Raw genomic sequence first — 22,771 nt, forward strand, 5'->3', positions numbered from 1 at the left:
TTTCATGAGGTTGAATGAAAGCTTTCACGTTTTTGTATTTCAAATTGCCGATACTAACTTTTGCTGAGTTCCAAGAACAAAAGTAAATGACTTAAGTTCCCTCTAACTAAAGAATATTTTTAAATTAAGTGGAAAATTTACATGACCAAATAAATGTGTAAGATTTAGATGCTCTTGAAATAGACTGAATTGCTTTGCCAAGTTCAATCTGCTTTCAGATTTATTGTTGTTGTGTTCAATATTCAGTTGGCATCTACAACGTACTAGGACAGGGAGTTAATGACCCCTGGCACCAATATCAGGGTGTGGAACATGGAAGCAGCTGCCTCATATCCATTCTTTGTCCCTATCCACGCTTACCTAACATTGATCCTTACCCCTCTTATTTAAATTTCTGCCGCTACTATGCCTAGATTTTCTATACTTCCAGTTCTGGGTTTTTTGCTGATCCTTTTAATATGGTTACAGTGTCATTTTAGAATATAGAATTCAAAAATAGGAATGTTTTTGTATACAACCATGCATCTTGAATTGCACATAGTATTTGTATTTGAGTCCTAGGGAAAAAGAGTTTGCAGTGGTAGAATTCTATTTAGGCACTTTACATTTTGGCTCAAGTTGTGATGAGGTAAAGATTAATAAATATATACTCAAGATGATTTTGAATAATGAAGGAAAATTGAAAGCTACATTTTGGATTTCTTACTAGTTTTGTTCCACTCACCATGTAATGTTTATCTAGATTTCTCTTAGATGTGCTCTGCATTCCCAGAAAATTAACAGCCTAAATATGAGAACCTTGCTAAAGGCTTTTAAAAAGCTTAACTAGCTTGTTCCTTTATTTATACTTTGTTATCATCTTTTAAATGTGCACACTTCTAAAGATGATATTCTTAATGTCATTCTCTTTCCTGCACCCTCATTTCTTACTTATTAACCCATGCAGATGACTAAAATATAAAATTTCAAATTTCAGCCTCTCTTAAAATCCCAGTCTCAGATTTTTCAGCTACCCATTTGATGTTACTAGTTGAGCATTTCCGTTAGCCTGTTGAGCAAATCATAATTTTTTTCTCCAATTTTTGTCCTGTTCTGTCTTTCTCTGAGCCATGCTTGTCTGAAACTTTGTTTCTGTCTCTTGTATCTTATTCTTCCAACCTTTTGAGTCAATCACTCTCCAGGTATTTTCTCTTCTGTTTACATCTGCCACATCTACTCTCCAAGCCAAGTCTTGTCATTATAAACTAACTGGTTTCCTTCACTCTCTTCCTATTATAAAGTAAGTAAAAAGGACATAAGACTCTTTATAAGTATGTAATGTACTATGCAGTTCACATCATAAAGAGATTGAGTGGCAGGAGAAAGCCTTTAAAATTTTCCTTATCAAGGCTGGGTATGTGCATATGTAAATTTTCATCAAGCAACACAGTTAACCCTCTGAGTGCCAGTGTCGCTGTGAGCGACAGTGACAAAGTTTCCCAAAAGTGCCAGCATCGCTCCCAGTGACTCTTTTTTCAATGGCTATAAATTTAAATAACAATTAAATAATTCGTTTTTTATGTATTTTTCTCTTTTTTTGTACCTCAGGCTATATATTGGTATAATTTTTTTTCTCATGTTGATCCAAATTTCAAATTATGCATGGCACTCAAAGGGTTAAGATTACAGTAACTTATTTTAGGTATATTATTTCTCACATTGAAAAGTTTAGGTTCACACAGATTGCATTCTGTGACCATAATAAAAAGCATTATAAATGGAAAAATATCTTTTTAAAAACTCAATAAATTTTAAAGTTAAAAACACATAGAACAAGGAGGGCATAAAAATAGAGATTAAAAATACTTAAAACTGAAACATAACTACATTTCAAAGCCTTTGAGATATAAGGAAAGAAGCAATTAGAGGGAAGTTATTAGAACATAAAAATATTAGAAAATTTATAAAAAGGCATAATATCAATGAGCTAAACATTTAACTTAGGACATTAGGACCAGACAACAAAACAAATTCATAAAAATTTAGGAGGATAGAAAATAGTAAATCTTAGAGCAAAAGTAATGAAATAGAAATCAACAAAGAGGCCAACAAAAAAAAGTTAGTTTTAACAAAATTAATAAGCTAATCTGGTGAAAGCAATCAAGTAAAAAAAACAAAAACAAATAATATTCATAATTAAAGGGTAGCCATAACTTTATATGTGCAGAAGTTTAAAAGTAAGAGAAGCAGTACACATATCAGAATGACTGAAATAAAAAGAATGAAAAACTTCTTTTTTTGTGCAAGAATGAAGAGTAATTGGAACTCTTACTTTACTAGTGGGAGTATAATTTTATACAACTTCTTTAAAAGACTGTTGAGCAGTATATACTAACTTATTCTATGACCTTTCAATTTTACTCCTTGGTCTATATCTCAGAGAAGTGAGTACATATGTTCACCACAAGTTATGAACAAGAATATTCATAGTAGCATTTGCATATAAACTTCAAGTCCAGAGTCAATCAAAATATCTGTCAAAATAGAATGAATAAATACATTCATTTAATGGTATGGATTTATTCCATTTATACAGTGGAATACTACATAGAAATAAAGAAGAATAAACAACTGCCATATAACAACATGGATGACTCATATACATAACATTGAAGAAAAGAACCAGACATATACTACTCCATGACTCCATTCATATAAAGTTTAAGTATAGGCAAAACTAATCTGTGATAATCAAAGTCAGAATGGTTACCTCTGGGATGGTATCACTGGATAGCAGCAAAAGATATTCTTCTGGGTCCTAGAAATATCCCATGTCTTGATCTACATGGTGGTTACACTGGTATATACATATATAAAGTTTCATCAAGCCATACACTTAAGAGTATATAGCAGATTATTTTATGTATGCTATTTCTCAGTTAAAATTTTACAAGAAGTACCAAAAAGGCACAAGATAAAAAATAAGAATATTATGAAAAATTTTATACTAATAGCTGGATAATTTTATTGTATAGAAACAGTTTTAGAGTGGTATGTTACCAAAGCTGACTCAAGAAAAAAGTTGAATGATTACATAAACATTAAAGAGTTTAATAACTTGTTGAAAACCTCCCAACAATGAAAATACCAGAATATACACATAATTCCAAAGCTATGCCAGGAAATACAAAGAGTGAACACTCCAATTCATTTAATGAGTCCAGTATAATCTTGATATCAAAACCAAACAATGATAGTACAAGAAAAATTTAGGTCAATTTTACTCATGGCTTTACATTCTAAAATTTTAAACAAAATTAACAAACTAAATTCACTGTCTAAAAACAGATTAAAATGGTTTTAACACAAGAAAGCAAGGTAGGCTCACTCTTGGGAAATCAATTAAATAAATGTATCATATTAACAGTTTAAATGAGATAAATTAAATCTTAAGTTGAAGGGAAAATATCTAAATTCAACATACTTTTATGACTCACAGCAACAACAACAAAAACACCTAACTAGGAATAGGCAGGAATTTCCTTACCCTGATAAAGGCTATTAAAGTATTTAGCAAGCATTGTAATTAGTGAAAAAATTTTAATAAAATTATTTTATAATAAAATTGCTAGTAAGGACTGCTCATTGCTCTAACCAACAATTAAAATAATTTATTTTAAAAATATAGTAATAAAATTGAGTAAAAACAAATTAAACTGTCATTTTGGAGATCTTATGTGTAGAACAATACCCAAAGACTCTAAAGACATATTATAATGAATAAAACTTTAGCAAAGTTGTTAGTTACCAAATCAATTCATATAAGTCAATTAGAATTTCATTAACCAGTAAAAAATGTTAAGATACTTAAGTTTTAAAATAATCTCATTTAAAATAGACACAAAACATTTTATATGAGCCTTCTGGTAAAGATGGTTGCATAGGTAAATGCAGTATTTGGAACAACCACATCAAAATTACAATTAAACTACAGAACAACCATCATTCAGAACCATCTGCAATCTAGCTGAACAGAAGTCTTATAATGAAGAGTATGAAGAAGAAGTCACATAGACACTGGTAAAAGGGGTGGAGACAGAGAATGGGCTGGTGTCACTCCCATGTATGATGGTTAAAAATTGAGAGGGATATATCGGCTGCAGAACCCTCTCACCACCACCACCACCCCCAGGAGCAAGGGGTCTCAGCCCCACACTAGACACCTCTAGCCCAAGAACTCAGTGCCAGAAGAGAAGTCCCCATAACTTCTGGCTGTGAAAACATCCCAGGTGTTCCTCAGTTTTTGTAACCTTACCTAAAGATATGTTCATTGATTTTAGAGCAGAAGGGGGAGAGAGTAAGGAAAACAATGAGAGAGAAATATTCATTGCCTCCTGTACACACAGCCACTGGAGACTACACCTGTGACCCAGGCATGTGCCCTGATGGAATGATACCCACAAACATTTTTGGTGAATGGGATGATGCTCTGAGTCCCCCAGTCAGAGCCCCAGTCATTCCGCTTAAAGGGTCAACTCACTGATAGACTCACTCTGAGCTCCAGAGTGGGGGCCACAGCTCCAAAGATACCTTGGACTTGGAGGAGTTGAATGTCTGGCACTGGGGTAGGGGTTGGAGTGGCAGCTTTCTTTCAGACAGAAGTGCTGGCAGAGACCACTGTTCCTTTGGTGAGCCCTCCTCTCAGAGAGCTGGCAGGCAGGCACTATACCTGAGTCTCTATCAACCTATTTATACTGTTTGCCCCACCCTGGTGATTCCCTGATACCCCAACCCACCCAGTTTTTGGACACACCCAAGCCATTTCCAGTGGCTTTTCCATACAAATGGTCTGTCTTGGCTCATGATGTCTACTTTTCTAAAATCTCTCAAACAAGCAGCACCGGTCCCATCATGTCCTAAACCTCCTGATAAGTGGCCTCAGGCCTGGCATTAGCATCAGCCAGTTAGGAAAAGATTTCTCAGATAAGAACTAGACAGTATGAATCGCAAACAAAATAATGGATGTGTTTATCTACATTAAAAATAATAACTTCTGTTTACCAAAACTTACCATAAATGAGCAAGAATAAAATCTAACAGATGGTAAAACATATTTATGACATACACAGAAAAGTTATTTGTTTCCTAAGTATGCAGGAAACAACCACAATCAATAAGAAAACAAACCACTAAGTGAGAAAATGGGAAATTGCCCTGGCCAGGTGGCTAAGTTGGTTGTAGCATCATCCCATTCACCAAAAGGTTGCAGGTTTGATTCCCTGTTAGGGCACATATGTAGGTCATGGGTTCAGTCCCCAGTCAAGGTGCGTCAGTGTTTCTCTCTTACATCAATGTTGCACTCTCCCTCTCTCCTCTCTCAACTCAATAAACATTTCCTCAGGTGAAGGTTAGAAAGAAGAAGAAAGAAGAGAAAATGAGAAATTAATATGATCAGGCATTTCACAAACAGAAAATGTGATGGTCCAGTAAACCTGTGAAAATGTTTATCCCTAATATTAATTTGGGAAATGAAAATTCAGACAGAGAGTAATGGATTGTCTGGGAAGACCACGTGGGAAGCCATGTTGGACACACTGGTGTTTAATAATTACTCTATATATTACCTATGTTATAAGTACTCTGTAAGTATTTAATATTTAGCATAAAAAGCGAAGATATTCAGCATCATAAATATACAATCAGTATCAGTCATCATTAAGAGAAGATACATATATACTTATACAGTGAATACAAACTAATATTTTACAAATTCTACCTATATACTCTTACTGCACAGGTTTTTGGCCTGAAACCTGTTCTTATTTGTTACAAGTAAGTTTATCAAATGTTGTAGTGGTATTAAAAACGTTAATTTCTCAGTGAGACTTTTTTCCTTTGTGTAATTAAAGGAGCAATATCCATACATTATAGTTAAAGTGATACATATCTCACACGTTGGGGAACATTAGCCTATAGCATCAGCTTTTTATTCCTTGTCTGGTACCTCAGTTTAAGATAATAGATTTATTAATATCTTGCTATGGACAAGGCATTAGGGTATCAGGTTTGTAAAAAGGATGGGAGTAGTTATTTGAATATATAAGGTCTATCCAAAAGGTCCAGCCATGTACTATGAAAAATAGAGTCATTTACTGAAGAAGATACAAAATACAAGAAACATTATACACAGGACAGTGACACCTCAGTCCCCTTCAAAGTAGGCACCTGGGGACTTCACACAGTTCTCCCAGTCTCCATCAGCTGCCCTCTCGTATTTTCCTGAATCTCAATGATGGTCTGAAATCTCTTCTCTTCCAAAGGTGATTTTAGTTTTAGAAAAAGCCAAAAGTCTCAGGGCACCAAATGTGGACTGTAGAGGGGCTGAGTCACCTGGGTAACTTGATGTTTTGCCAAAAAGCTCTGCACGAGACATGATCCATGAGTGGGCACATTGTCGTGGTGAAGCTTCCAGTCATCAGTTGCCCATAGCTGCAACCTTCTGAGTCATCCAACTAGTTTATATGGAGGAAAGTTCAAGCTTAACACAAAATTTGATGCAGATTCATTGCTCTACTTGCTCAGTCATTTTGAATGTGATGGCCACACAGTACACATGCTCACTCAATGCATCTACTGCCCCCACTGACTAGTACAGGAAGTTGTCATTGTTCACACATGCCCACTCTCCTTGTCTGCCAGGTCACATGGATGTCTCATAAACTGTTCTTGTATATTAACAATGGCTGGACTTTTTCCGGCAGACCTCATATGTATGTCTTTATATAGCCCCTCTGAGGGTTTACTGTTTAGTAGGGAGCAATTAATATATAACAGTAGATAAGACTATGAAGAAGAATGAAACATGTGCCATAACAGATGTACTAGTGAAGTAGTAAAGCGGTTCAGGGGAATAGCAAATGAATGGAGAGGAGTTAGATTTGAATATATCTGCATAAAGAGCAAACAAATTGGAGAGAAGTAACAGCGCAAAAGTCCTGAGGCAGGAGTGTGCCTGATAGGCTTAAAGGCTGGGGCCAGCATGGCTGGAGCGAAGTGCTGGACAAAGGGAAGGAGACAGGCTCGGCTTGGTGTCCTTGTGTCTCAGGAGAGTTCCTGACACTATATGTTCTTGGGAAACCCTTGTAAATAATGGAAACCTGGTGGTTAAAACAAGTGGAAAAAGAAATAAAGGTGAAAACATTTCTCTGAGAACTAAATAGTGATACAGTTTCTTGGAATTGCACATAAATATAACATAAGACTCCTCATAAGTATACAATATGCTATGCAATTGACATCATAAAAAGATTGAGCAGCAGATGAAATCCTGTAAAAATTCCTATATCTAGGCAAAAGAAGTATATTGAATTAAATACTGTATTATGTAAGCAATCCTTAAACTGATTCTGAAAACTTTTTTTATATTGAGATTGCCATTATGGTATGGGAAATTTAAGCCTTTGCAGCATAACATTGTAGAGGAGAACATTGTACTTAACAAAATAGTAATAATAATAATAATAATAATAATAATAATAAAATAAAAAATAAAAGATTATACTTAGCCAAAAAACTGAGTTTAAATATCATTTGATAGAACCATTTGTGCGATCTTAGTCCTTCCTAAGCTTCAGTTTCTTCATGGCTAGAATGAGCATAATCCATATATTGCCTACTTATAGGGTTATTGTGAAGAGTAAAAGTATGTGTGTATCTGAAATCTCTTGGTAAACAGGAAGCACCTTACAAATGTTGTATATAGCACATCAGTTATATGACATCTGTGTATAAGTCTACACTAATCCATATATATACACACATATAATTACATATATAATGTTTTTCAATTAACTTATTATACTTTAGAATAATTTTATATTAATGTAGAATTATGGATTATTTTGTCAAAATTCACCTAAATAAGACATTATACATCCACAAAGTTGATGAAATAGAAGGGCATAATCAAATATTGAAACAAACCTAGGGGGACTGAAAACCAAGGAACAAAGAGTGTAAAGACCACAAAGATAAAAATATTTATTTGCTTTGACATAATAGATAGTGTCAAAAAACAATAAATATGAAAAGTAGGAAAATGTATAAATATTGAAGTGTATAGGTGGAACAAGTTAGTATAGAGAGGAAATGGAAAATGTTCCCCAGTATTTTGGATTGCAGCATATCATAGGAGCAGAGGAACAACAACAAAAAATCTGAAAACAATATTTAAGAAAATTAAAAATTTTAAATAAAAGTCCAAGTAAGTGCATATGAAAATAGGACACTTTTTCCAAAGCTCAAGAAGAAAGTGAATAGTTTTTGAGGAAGTTAATTTTAAAAGCTTTTGTTTGTTTGCCTAAAACCCACTGGCAATATTTTCTATGGATCAAATATATTTACATTCTGGGGGGAAAAAAAGTGGTAATTTTTTTTAGACAGGATTTGTAGTTTAGATGCATAACCTCTTGATTTATTTTTATAATATACTACATTTTAAAATTTACTAATAAATAAGTGATTGGGAGGTATTTAAAAGCAAAGGTACACTTTGATTTAGAACTCAAAGTGGCACTGATAAACCTAACTTGGTGAAGTCTGATGTTAACATACTCATCTAAAGATAAACCTAAGGATTTTCTTGGGTATTTTATATTTATAAGTTTGGCTTACAGTAAGAAAGCAAAAATGAGTATTAATTAAAGCTCTATCTTGATAAAGAAATCAGAAATATAATATTTAATTATGAATAGTGACCACATGTTTAATAAAGATCATTTCTTTTAAAAAGTAAGAGAGGGTTCCCTGGCCAGTCTAGCTCAGTTTGTTGGAGCATCATCCTGTGGACTTAAAGATCATTAGCTCGATTCCTGGTCAGGGCACATGCCCAGGTTGCAGGTTCTGTCCCAGGTCCAGGCATGTAAGAGAAGGTGGCTGATTGATTTTTCGCTCTCATGATGATGTTTCTCTCTCCCACTCCCTCTCTCTCTCTCTCTCTCTGAAAGCAATGAAAAATCCTTGGGTGAGGGTTTTAAAAAATGTAAGAGAGGAACAGAAGAGATAAAAGAGAAAGGGTAGGTGGAAGGAAGGACAGGAGGGAAGACTAAATGACCAAATGAGAGAGCTAAAAATCTGGCAAGAAGCCCTCTAGGCTGAATGTCTGTCTATACCTGGCAGTATTGGAAAATTGAAGTCGTTTTGATGGAAGACAGTATTAGCACCATAATTTCAGTCGGTCTGGATTGAAATTGTTTTGCTATACCAAATTTAAATCATACTAAAACCGACATTCCAAAACAGGCGTGTGACACTGTTTAGATTAATTTGTGTCTAATTCATTCATTCAACAATTACTGAGTTTCAAACCTATAATAGGCATTGTGCATGGGCACTGGTCCCACAATAGCAAACACAGATACTATTTCATGTTTCTCTTGGCAAAAAAATTCAACCTTCAAAAATCAAATATACCCTCAAATAGTGAATCAGATACATATTAAGATGGTGAGATGTTAGCAAAAATAGAAATGGGAATATCTCAAATGCCTAGTAAAGATATTCAACAATGAAATCCAAAGATATCTTTTAAAGAATGACCCATTTACCATCTGGACTTTTAAAGAACATCTAAAAAAATACACTGCTTTTATTGCACAGATTCTATTAAAAATGTTAAGTTTGGTATTGTCATCCTTTTCTTAGCACTTTTCCCCTTCCGTCCCATACCCTGGAACAGTGTTCTCAAGAAGCAGAAGCCCTGTAGGGAAAGGGCTGCATATATTCTCAAGTTACATTTTTATATGGAAAATACTAACTCTATAAGGCATATTATTAGTAGTAACTATGTAGACCTTTCTCAGGTCTATACATTTATGTTTCTGAGATACTTTGAATGAGGACTAGAAGGTCTTATCTGGTGGTGTGATGCAGAATGTAGGTATGTTTGGTGGCAACAATCTACTTCCCTCCAATAAATTTTTCTAAAAATATTTACTCTTGGGTATACTTATAAAAAGCCCAGATCGATTCAATTCTGTATAGTTCACACACTCCTTCAGAAATGCTCCCTGTCAGGCAGTGTACTGGGTACTGGCGCTGAAGAGAGAAAGAAGACATTGTTCCTTAAGAAACAGGAAACCTTGGAATGTGATGTGAAATGCTTTGAATATAATATAGTGAACTCTATACTAAAAGTATACTCTGAGAAATGAGAACCCCTAAAGAAGGCAGCCGCACCAGCAAGAAGTCGCAAGAATTAGCAATGGAGAGTGGCACGAAGCACCCAGCACCAGAAGCAGTCGCAAGAAGTTTAAAGCATGAGGACGAGCCAACCTGGCAATAGTTAGTAATTCCTTCTTGTAAATGTGGGTGAATTCATGGGGCCCAGAATTCTAGACTTGCTAGAACTTTCTGTGAGTCGCAGGCAAGGATACTTCACCTCTCTGGACCTCATTTTCATTGTCTGTGATGCAGAAACGGAAATACATAAACTCATTATCCCTTTCAATTCTAAAAGTTCATAATACGTTATATAAGCCTGTACTGGCACCTTTGAGAACATGAAGAATATGAGGGCATTGTGTTCTGTGTTTTGAGATCATTTTGGAATGATGAATGCAAAGGAAATTTAAAAATCCAAATAATTTCAGTTAAATCAAGGGCTGAAAAGAACCCTGCCACTTAAACATTTATATGTATTGTAACTGCACAGTATGTTTTATAATGGGTAAAGTCAAGGAAATACACCTCTATCCTAAAAAAAAAAAAGTGTTGAAGAGTACAACAACAAGAAGAATAAACACCCCCAAGGCTGTGTGGGTGCAATTACCAGCAAGTTTTATGGAGGTAGGGCTGTGGAAGCAAGTGAAGGAAAAGAAGGGTGGTCTGACACGCATCAGCAGACAAGCTGTTCAAGGGAAGGGATGGACAAGGAAGGCAGAACTTGAAATGAAAATAGGGAGGAGAGACAAAAATTAAGAACTGTTTGGCCTAGGAGGACGTGAGGTAAGGTATCTCAGTGGAGATTAGAATGGTAAAGGACAAGGTAATTTGGGCACATGCCAGGTAACTGAAGCTACCAAAATCAGAGGGAGTACATTCTGTAGGTAAGATGCATAACTCCTGGAACATGAAGTGTTCTTTTAACAAAGTGGGTGGAAGGAGAGTGGGAATATAAACAAAGGAGAATAGCCAGACATGGCAGGAGACTCCATCTAAAGAGCAGCAAAGATTTTCATTTTACAATGAGTAGGTATGAATCACTCACATATTAAGTTACTGTGTGTAAGTAACTATGTTACGGATCACAGTGGATGGGTAAGACAGAGCACTCTGCTAACCCTGAAAGAGCAATTCTTTGGGAGATAATCAGTGTTATTGAAATAATTCTGATACAGCATATATTAAGTTATAAGAGCATCAAAAGGAAACTTTTATGACAATATCAGCTAAAGCTCCTCTCTATGATATTCTTTTGATATTTATGACAAGTCTCTAATAAATGGTACCAATACTCAGTGAATAGTTAAAAAACCTATCTGTATTCTCAACTTGCTTTTAGGGCAGAAGTTATATAGTTAACAAAGTACTTCTTAATAGATTCTAAATTTTTTTTCTTGCTCACAGGACTTCCTCGAGGTTTATGGTGGGATTGTAAATCATATTACCAATTTTTAGGATTGGATCTCTGTGGGCATATTATGTAATTTAATGGTGTTGTAACATACTACGTAATGTTCCTACTCCTTCATTTCTCCAACTGTATATCCCCAGTATTTATCAGCCACAGCTCCTCATTTTTCCAACAGTGAGACAGAAAGGAGGTTTCAACATTTTAAGGTGAAAACAATCAGTATGTTATTGGAATAACTGATGAACAAAACAGACCCTAAATTGGTGTAAGGCAAAAATTTTGAAATCTTCCTTTCCTCCTTGGATTTATGTTTATAAAAGACTCATTATTTAAACTCCTTTTCCCCCACTCTCAGTTTCTTAGCTTTCTAGAATGATATGAATGTGTAGAAAAGAGTCAGTATAGGAAGTTAACTGGAACCTACTATGAATCATAAATTCCTTCAGACTAGAAACTAAGAAAATACTGTAGACATGGGTAACTGGAAACAAATCCCCTGTCCTAACTGGAAAAAAAAATCAGCACATGCCCTGGTGATTTTTTTTTAACCTTTCCTACAGCATCAGTTTAGTTTGGATTATTCAGCCTCTCCCAGTTCACTGATTTTTGGTGCTGTGTAAGGTGGTAGAGAGGCTTGCAGGCAAAGCTGATGGTGGTACCTTAGGAATGAAGGTGATGGGTGTCCACTGGACAGCACCCTCATGGACAACACAGTAGGACAGGGATTTTCAACACTTTTCATCTTATGGCACCCATAAACTAATTACTAAAATTCTGTGGCACACCAAAAATTTTTTTTTATTTTTTGCTGATATGACCAAAAAAAAGAAAAAAAGGATAGGTATAACCTCGTGATTCATTCACACCAGATGGCTATTTTTGTGTTGGCTGTTGTCAGTTTTTCATATGACAGTCTAAGGGAAAAGAGGTCCATGCCTCTGACTAAATAGTCAGGTATTGCATGTGTATATATTTCTCGTTTCCATGGCCATGGGATTTATTTGGGGATTGTTGGGGAAGAGAAAGAGGAGCTAGGACTGGTGGATATATTGGGGGAGAGGGCTTCTCATCTTGCCTTTTAATTTAGTGCCTGTTGCCTGGAGGTGAGGATGAGTGAGAACAGCTGTAGAAGTGAGAAGAGAGGAAAAGGGAAGGTTGTGGGATGAACACTTCCCTTAGGGAAGGAAGCCAGGACCAGGATATGGAGACTGGGGGGTGAGGGTTGCAGAGGAGGCACCCTTCATATACTGAGACTCAGCCAAGGTCAATGTTTGATTCCAGCTTCCCCATCTGCCGTGCCCTAGCCCAGCCCCTGGCCCAGCTGCCTGCCCTGCTAGCTCCCCCAACTTCCTATGGAGAGGAGGGCATGAAGATCCGCGGAATGGTGGCACCCTCTGCCTCTGGGCCCCTTGCCTGGAAGAATTGCTCACTCAGCCTGCTCTGAAGTCCCAGCCAGAATCCGAAAGTCAGGAAGCCGGGGTGCAGGCAGGGGAACAATTGTGCCCTTCACCACCCCTCCTGACACTCTACCCCTCTCAGGCTCCTCACATGAGGTTGCAGTGCTTGGCTCCACCCTTGTGTATCTTGCCTTCCTTCCCCTTCCCCCAGTCTAGCTGTCCTGCCTGCTGAGGGGATCACTGCAGTCCCCTGTGGAGTCAGTAGGGCGCAGCTACCTATGGCCATGGCTCAGAGAGGCCACTGTGGCCACATGGAAGACATTCCCGATGCTGCACTCAGAGGACCGGGAGAAGCACTCCAGGTGGGACATGGCCGCAACCTGCTTGGCAGCGAAGTGCCCTGCTCACGTGTAACAGATAAGCCGCTGCTTGGACAGCGCCCTCGGTGTGGCCAGGTCCATCCGCATATCCAGTTTGCAGCCAGTCAGCACAACCTGGTCATTGCAGCAAAACTCCTGAGTCTCCCCCTGCTACTCCTTGAGGACACTGTCCTGTGTTTCAGGTCCGCTAATGTCGAAGCAGATGAGCACAGCGTCTGAATCAGGATAGGCCAGGTTTGCACATTGTCACAATAAGAGGAACCTGAAGTGTCTGCATGTTGAGCTCAGTGTGGCTTGTCTCTGTCTAAGCTTGCGGTATAGTCAAACATGGTGGGGACATAACTCCCAGGGTAGGTGTCCTTGGCAACACCTGTGGCAGCCCTGTCTTGCCACACGCTGTGTGTCCACCCCACCCCACCCCTCCTGCTACCCACGATCTTGCAACACTTCTCTGCCCCTCCGAGGCCCCGGCCTCACTGCTGACACTAGCATCTGGAGGGCCCTCCAGAGCTGCCACCCCGCTGTGGTACCCCCTCTGCGCCACCCTCACCCCGTTAGAAATTCTTGCGGCACACCGGTTAAAAATTGCTACTATAAGATATTGATTAAGGTAGATTTGCTATGGCATCAAAATAAACAGCAACTGAACCCATAATGCTAAATGAGGTTATCTAGGTGATGATATCCCACCTGCAGAGCGTCAGTGGCCTGTGTAGTGGGAGACATAAGGTGGGATCCTGGAAGACGCTTCAATATCCGAATCAGGAGAAATCAGAGGAGTGGAGATGAATAAGCCTAAGAATGCACTTCTATGGGAAACTTGGGCTCAAATTAAGTTTTTAATACTAGACATCACGTTCCAGTACGTAGGCAAACTTTGAGGGAAATTTGTTAAAGACAATTTTAAACTTCAACAAATAAAATGATTCTTTATGAACTTAAAGGCAGTAAATTTTTTCCATGAATTTTTAAAAATATAATTCATGAAAATTACTCTATCTTTGACATTGGGTTTTGTTTTTTAATAAACACTAGTCAGATTTTTTTTTGCTACTCAATTATTATATTTTTTTAATGTATTTTATTGATTATATTGTTATAATAGTTCCAATTTTCTCCCCTTTACTCCCCTCCACCCAGCATCTCCCTCCCCCAGCAATCACCACCCAAGTCCATACCCATGGTTCGTACATACAAGGTTTCCCGCTTCACCCTTTCATATATTCTTCTTCTTCTTCTCTTTTTTTTTAAGTAAATATGTGATTAATTATTTTAACAATAAAAAAACAACAATCCCTCCCTCTCAGATATTAAGACCCTTTGTAATCTTATTAAGGACAATGGGCGAAGGTCTCAAGCTCCTCTAGCTGCTTCAAGCTGGACATGGTCATCGTCCTACCTACCCTTGAGTCCAGAAATCCCTAATAAGAGTGGGGGTGTGGAGGGGAGGGTGGCCTTCCCACATGGGGAAGGATCGTGCAGACTGCAGGACAGTTGGCTGTCTCCGGACAACGGCGTGCTTGGTTTAACAGGCTGGCATCCTTGTTGTGTTCTGGGGGCAACAGATTTGGCAAAAAGGGTTAAAAGACATCATTCAATCCATAACCACTAGATGACAAAAGGCAGGGATTAATTTTTCAATGTTCCACATTAGAGAAAAGAAAAAAGAAAAGAAAAAAAAAAGGGGCTTCTTTGGAGGAAGGTGTGCTAGGCACATCTCACCTGTCCAAAACCCTTTTGCCCATTATACTTAGTTTGGGCTGAGGGAAATAGTTTAGGTTTCCCCCCTCTCAGACTTCTGGGTCCTTTCTGTCCAAGCCATCTGGATAGAAAAGAGAAACCAGTTTTAAAGTGAAGCCCACAGACTACCCCATTCTTCACCAACCCAGCCATTTAGTTCAGCCAATATCTGATTTTTGACTGTTGACGATACATTAGAAAATAAACTATCAATATTTTCATCTATTATACAAAGAGAACCCAAGAAAAGCTGGAAAAGATGATTTTACATTTTTATCCCTCAATTTCAAAGTTAATAATAGCTTAAGTTTATACTTTCATAGAGTTTGGATTTTATTTATAAAAATAAGTGTGATTAAATGTTTTTTTTTTCTTTTTTATACAAAATGGGCCTGTGCAGAATTTTTCTAAAGTTAAAGGAAGATAATTGCAGCCATGGTTGGTGCGGCTTGTTTGGTTGGAGCAACGTCCCATACACTGAAAAGGTTGTGGGTCGGCTTCGCATTCAGGGCACATGCCTAGGTTTTGGGTTTGATCCCCATTCGGGGCACATATGACAGACAACCAATTGATGTTTCTCTTTCACATTGTTTCTCTCTCTCTCTTTCTTCCCCTCCCCCCCCCTCCCTAAAAGCAATGAAAAATTCCTTGGGTGAGGATTTTTTAAAAATGCAACTTACTCATTTAAAACAAAAAATTTTTTTCCAGATTTTTCTTACTAGACTTTTGTCTCTTCTCTTTCTTCTGTTTGGTCAGTTGACCACAGGAATCTTCTTTAGCTCCGATCTGTTCTGAATTGACTTCTTCATTCCACCAACCCTGCCAGACTGTGAGCAACTTGCTTACCATGTAGTAAGGCACTTGGTACTCAGTTTAGAACTCAAGGAAATTTGTCACTTTAGACATCAGATCATCTTTTCTCTCCCAGGGAGTTTTTTAAATTTTTCTTGGCCATATTAATCTGTCCCTATCTGATATGTTTTACCTGTCTTCTCTTTGCCATCTGTTAACTGGCACTTACTTGGTCCTGAACCACTTTGCCATGTTATTTAGGCAAAATACTTACAGCACTTTAATGTTTGGGTGTGTTCTTTCTGCAATTATATCTTAACTCCTTGAGTTTAAAAATTATGTTTAATATCTCTTGATTATTGAGTTCTGATCATATGCCAGACATTGTGTAAAGTGGTATAAAGTCTTTAGAAGTAAATTGGAAGATGACAGAATCCTACTTTGAACCACTGTGAAAACATGCAATAGAAAATTGATACTGGTGTTTTTCATTTGCAATGAATTGTTTGAGTGAGCTTTCTCATCATTAGTGCTTTCATTTCACTTCACCTATTTTTCTTCTTCATTCAGTGATTTACTTTCACACAAATTCAGAATTACTTGGAAAATTACCAAACTAAATTAGTAAAATGTCTAAAGTATTAAGTATTTGTGGAAACCTGTAGGTTTATTATTTTCATTCATATACAGTATCCACTTGCTTGCCAACAAGTTACTGTCAAGTGAAGGTGCTACTGATCTTAAATATACGTATGTGACATTTGTAAGTAATATACTTGTTCTTAAAATGGTCATGTATGTTGCTATAGCTTGAAAACAGCTTTTTCCCCTTTCCTAAGTTGAAACATTTAAAAAAAATTTTTTTTAATTTTATGTATTTTATTTTTTTAATTTTATGTATTTTATTTTTTTAATTGTTTTTCTATTACAGTTGTTCCACATTTTCCTCCATTTCTCCCCCCCTTTCTTCCACAGTCAATCACCACCCTGTTGTCCATGTCCAAGGGTCATTTATACTAGTTCCTTGATTAGACCCTTTCTCTTCTTACCCCCATTCCCCCTCCCCCCCCGACCTCCCCGCCACTTGGTCACTGTTAGTCTCCTTCTTGTTTACATGCCTCTGGTTCAGTTTTGCTCGTTTGTTTGTGTTGTTCATTAGTTTCCTGTATTAGGTGATATCATATGGTATTTATCTTCCGTTGCCTGGCTTATTTCACTAAGCATTATTCTCTCTAGTTCCATCCATGTTGTCACAAATGGTAGGACTTCCTTCTTTCTTTCTGCTGCATAGTATTCCATTGTGTAAATGTACCACAGTTTTTTGATCCACTCATCTACAGATGGACACTTAGGCTGTTTCAAGCACTTGGCTATTGTAAACAGGGCTGCTATGAACATAGGGGTGCATAGGTTCTTTTGAATTGGGGTTTCAGGATTCTTCGGGTATAGTCCTAGCAGTGGAATCGCTGGTTCAAAAGGCAGTTCCATTTTTAGTTTTTTGAGGAAATTCCATACTCTTTTCCATAGTGGCTGCACCAGTCTGCATTCCCACCAACAGTGCACTAGGGTTCCCATTTCTCCACATCCTCACCAACATTTGTTGTTTGTTGATTTGTTGATGATGGCCATTCTGACTGGTGTGAAGTGGTATCTCATTGTGGTTTTTATTTGCATCTCTCTGATGGCTATTGATGCTGTACATTCTTTCCTATGCCTATGGACTCTCTGTATGTGCTCTTTGGAGACGTGTTTGTTCAGTTCCTTTGCTCATTTTTTAATTGGATAGTCTGTCTTCTTGGTGTTGAGTCATATAAGTTCTTTATATATTTTGGAGATCAATCCCTTGTCTGACATATCATTGGCAAATATGTTTTCCCACACAGTTGGTTCCCTTTTCATCTTGCTGATGTTTTCTTTTGCTGAGCAGAAACTCTTTAGTTTGATGTAATCCCATTTGTTTATTCTTTCCTTTATTTCTCTTGCCTTAAGAAATATATTTGTGAAAATATTGCTATGTCAGATATCTGAAATTTTTTTCCCTATGTTTTCCTCTAGGACTTTTTTTTCTTTTAAAATAATTTAGTTATTTGTTTGTTTATTTTTAGAGAGAGGGGATAGGAGAAAGAGAGGGAGAGAAATATCACTGTGTGGTTGCCTCTCACTCGCGCCCCCAACAGGGGACCTGACGTGCAACCTAGTCATGTGCCCTGACTGGGAATCGAACCAGCGACACTTGGCTCACAGGCCAATGCTCAATCCACTGAGCCAGAGCAGCCAGGGCTCCTCTAGGACTTTTATGGTGTCGTGCTTTACATTTCAGTCTTTGATCCATCTTGAGTTTATTCTGCTGTATCATGTAAGTTGGTGGTCTAGTTTCTTTCTTTCTTTTTTTTTTTTTGTATGTCCCTGTCCAGTTCTCCCAGCACCATTTGTTGAAGAGATTCTTTTCATTCCATTTTATGTCCCTTCCCCTGTTGTCCTATATTAGTTGACCACATAAACCTAGGTTTATTTCTGGGCTCTCTATTCTTTTATATTGATCTATATGTCTGTTCTTATTCCAGTACCAGATTGTTTTGATTACAGTGGCTTTGTAATATAGTTTGACATCAGGTATTGTGATTCCTCCTGCTGGATTCTTCTTTCTTGGGATTGCTGTGGCTATTCAGGGTCTTTTTTGGTTTCATATAAATCTTTGAAGTATTTGTTCTAGGTCTGTGAAATATGTCATTGGTATTTTAATAAGGATTGCACTGAATCTATGAATTGCTTTGGGTAGTATGGACATTTTAATGATGTTGATTCTTCCCATCCATGAACATGGTATTTGCTTCCATTTGTTTGTATCTTCCTTAATTTCTTTCTTCAGTATCATGTAGTTTTCTGAATACAGGTCTTTTACCTCCTTGGTTAAGTTTATTCCTAAGTACTTTATTTTTCTTGTTGCTATAGTAAATGGGATTTTTTTCTAGTTTCTATCTCTGATATTTTATTGTTGGTAAAGAGAAATGCTTTTGATTTCTGAATATTGACTTTGTACCCCGATATTTTGCCAGATTTACTTATTGGGTCAAGTAGTTTTTTCATGGAATCTGTAGGGTTTTCTATGTACACTATCATGTCATCTGCAAATAATGACAGTTTTACTTCCTCATTTCCAATTTGGATGCCTTTTATTTCTTTTTCTTGCCTGATTGCTGTAGCTAGAACTTCTAAAACTATGTTAAATAGGAGTGGAGAGAGTGTACATCCTTGTTTTGTTCCTGATCTTAGAGGGAATACTTTTAGTTTGCCCATTGAATATGATGTTGACTTCAGGTTTCTCATATATGGCCTTTATTATGTTGAGGTATGTGCCCTCTGTTCCCATTTTGCTGAGAGTTTTCATCATAAATGGGTGTTGTACTTTATCAAATGCTTTTTCAGCATTTATTGACATGACCATGTGATTTTTGTCTTTCATTTTGTTTATGTGGTGTATTACATTTATTGATTTGCAAATATTAAACAATCCTTGCATCCCTGGGATGAATCCCACTTGATTGTGGTGTATGATCTTTTTAATGCGTTGCTGGATTCAGTTTGCCAATATTTTGTTGAGGATTTTAGCATCTATGTTCATCAATGATATTGGCCTGTAGTTTTCTTTCTTAGTTGTGTTTTGACCTGGTTTTGGAATTAGGGTAATACTAGCTTCATAGAAAGAATTTGGAAGTCTTCCCTCTTTTTGTATTTTTTGGAATAGTTTGAGAAGGATAGGAGTTAGTTCTCCCCTAAATGTTTTGTAAAATTCATCTGTGAAGCCATCCGGTCCAGGGCTTTTGTGTGCCAGGAGTTTTTTGATTACTGCTTCAATTTCACTAGTTATTGATCTATTCAGGCTTTCTGCTCCTTCTTGATTCAGTTTTGGAAGATTGTATGTTTCTTGAAATTTGTCCATTTAATTTAGGTTGTCAAACTTCTTGTTATACCATTTTCCATAGTAGTTTCTCACAATCCTTTGTATTTCTGTGGCATCAGTTGTGATCTTTCCTCTTTCCTTTCAGATTTTGTTTATTTTGGTCCTCTCCCTTTTTTCCTTGATGAGCCTGGTTAAAGGTTTGTGAATTTTGTTTATCTTTTCAAAGAACCAGCTCCTGGTTTTGTTGATCTTTTGAATTGTTTGTTTAGTCTCTATGTTGCTAAATTCTGCTCTGATCTTGATGATTTCCTTCCTTCTTGTTCTGGGCTTTGTTTGTTGTTGTTCCTCTAGTTCTTGTAGCTATAGGGTTAGATTTTTTATTTGAGTTTGTTCTCTCTTTTTTAGGTAAGCCTGTATTGCTATAAACTTACCTCTCAGGACTGCTTTCACTGTGTCCCATAGGTTTTGGGTTATTGTGTATTCCTTATCATTTGTTCCAGAAACTTTTTGATTTTTTTTCTTGATGTCATTGTTAACCCATTCATTATTTAATAGCATGTTATTCATTCTCCATGAGGTTGAATGTCTTTGCATTTTTTCCATGAGGTTCATTTTCAGTTGCAAGCCATTGTGATCTGAGAAGATGCTTGATATAATTTCAGTTTTCTTGAATTTGTTGGGGCTTGTTTTGTGTCCTATCATGTGGTCTGTCTTTGAGAATGTTCCATGTGCACTTGAGAAGAATGTATATTTTGCTTCTTTGGGGCAAAAAATTCTATGTATATCACCTAAGTCCATTTGCTAGAGTATTGTTCAATGCCTCAATATTCTTAGTGTTTCTTTGTTTTGAAGATCTGTCCATTGTTGACAATGGGGTGTTAAATTCCCCTTCTATGAGTATGTTGCTGTTGATATCCTTCTTGTAGTCCTCCAAGATTTTCTTTATATATTTGGGAGCTCCTATATTGGGTGCATATATGTTTCTAAGGGTTATATCTTCTTGATAGATTGTTCCTTTAAGTATTATGAAATGTCCTTCTTTGTCTCTTTTCACGGCCTTTGTTGTGAAATCTATTTTGTCTGATTTAAGTATTGCTAGTCCAGCTTTTTTTTATGTCCATTTGCTTGAAATAATTTTTTCCATCCCTTCACTTGTAGTCTGTGTAGATCTTTTGTTTTGAGGTTGTCTGTTGTAGACAGCATATATATGGGTCATGTTTTTGTATCCATTCTGCTTACATTTAGGGTTATTATTTATAGGTATTATTCATTGTGGCTTTTCCCTTTGTACCTGTGTTCCTCTCCCTCTCTCTTTTTCTTCTTCTTCTAAAGCATTCCCTTTAGCATCTCTTGCAGTGCTGGTTTGGTGGAGATGTATTCTTTTAGTCTTCCTTTTCTGGGAAACTCCTTATTTCACCTTCCATTTTGAAAGAGAGCCTTGCTTGGTAGAGTAGCCTTGGTTGTAGGCCTTTGTTTTTCTTTTTTTTTTTTTTTTTTTTTAAATGATTTAATGTGTTTTATTGATTAAATTATTACATTTGTGCCAATTTCCCTTCCCTCTGCTCCCCTCCACCCGGTGGCCCCCCTCCCTCCAGTTGTCCCCCCCTTTTAGATTATGTCCATTAGTTGTGCATACAGTTCCTCCCAACCTCTCTCTGTCTATTCCATTCCCTCCTACCTTGATCCCCAATTCCTATATCATCTCCCTCCCTTTCCCCATTCCCCCTCCCTGTTGACCTCCCCCCAATATGCTTCCCGTACCCACAGTTCCTCTTTCCCTCTCGTTGCCTATTTAGTTTGCCTTTGTTTCATCTCCCTAGCTTCTGTTTTTTTTTTTAAACCAGTCCCTTTAACATCTCATATAACAGTGGTTTGGATCTAATGAACTCTTTCAGTTTTATTTTGTCCTGGAAACACTTTCTCTGTCCTTCTATTCTGAATGACAATTTCGCTGGATAGAGTAGGCCTTTGTTTTTCATTGCTTGAAATATTTTTTGCCATTCCCTTCTGGCTTGTAGTGTTTCCATTGAGAAATCAGCTGAAAGCCTTATTGGGGCTCCCTTGTATGTTATTTGCTGTTTTTCTCTTGCTGCATTTAGGATTCTCTCTTTGTCTTTGAATGTTTCCATTTTAATTATGATGTGCATTGGAGTGGGCCTCCTTGAGTTCATCTTCATTGGAACTCTCTGTTCTTCCTGTACTTGTGAGATTTTTTTCTCTCCTTATGTTCAGGAAGTTTTTCGTCATTACTTTTTCAATCAGGTTTTCTATCCCTTGCTCCTCTTCTCCTTCTGGTATTCCTATGATATGGATATTATTATGTTTCATGTTGTCCTGAAAGTTCTCTTAAACTGTCTTCCTTCTTCTTCAGTCTTTTTTCATTTTCTTGCACTTTCCAGGAATTTTTTTCTGCATTGCCCTCTAAGTCACTGATTTGATCCTCTGCTTCATTTAGCCTGCTTTTGATTCTTTCTACTGTGTTCTTCAGTTCAGAAATTGTATTCTTCATTTCTTCCTGACTCTTATTGATAATTTCTATATCCTTTTTCATGCTGGTATAGTTCTCAGTAAGGTCCTTGTAGTTTCCCTGGAGTTCTTTGTAGTTCCCCTGGAGTTTGTTTTAGTTTTCTCTGAGTTTGTCAAGTTTATTGAGCTTCCACATTACTGTTTTCTTGAATTTCATGTCTGATAGTTTGCTTGCCTCTTATTTCATCTCTCCGTCCTTCTGGTAATCTTCCTTTCCTTTCAATGGTGTGTTTTTTCTTTGCCTCCCCACTTTCAGTGGCTTTTCTTGTTTGTTTATGCTTCTTAGGTTGATCTACTTTTATTTCCTGCCTTTGTGATGTGACCTTCTGTAGTAGGAATCCTGTGGGATTCAGTGGTGCAGGCTCCTTAATCTCCCAACTTGATGCTCTTGGGGTGCTCTTTATGCCTCTATTTCGACTCTCTG

The 22,771-nt window shown here is 37.1% G+C and overlaps 1 protein-coding gene and 1 pseudogene across 3 annotated transcripts in view; one reads left to right on the plus strand and one right to left on the minus strand.

Annotated features, from left to right (window-relative positions):
- ZNF521 (zinc finger protein 521) overlaps positions 1–22,771 on the plus strand; it is a 307,230-nt gene that overhangs the window by 150,121 nt on the left and 134,338 nt on the right. The gene's annotated exons all lie outside the window — the stretch shown is intronic.
- On the minus strand, positions 13,156–15,977 carry LOC150002738 (rho-related GTP-binding protein RhoN pseudogene; annotated as a pseudogene).

The sequence above is a fragment of the Furipterus horrens genome, unplaced genomic scaffold, assembly GCF_987537825.1.
Source record: "Furipterus horrens unplaced genomic scaffold, mFurHor1.1.pri manual_scaffold_8, whole genome shotgun sequence".
Taxonomy (NCBI): Eukaryota; Metazoa; Chordata; class Mammalia; order Chiroptera; family Furipteridae; genus Furipterus; species Furipterus horrens.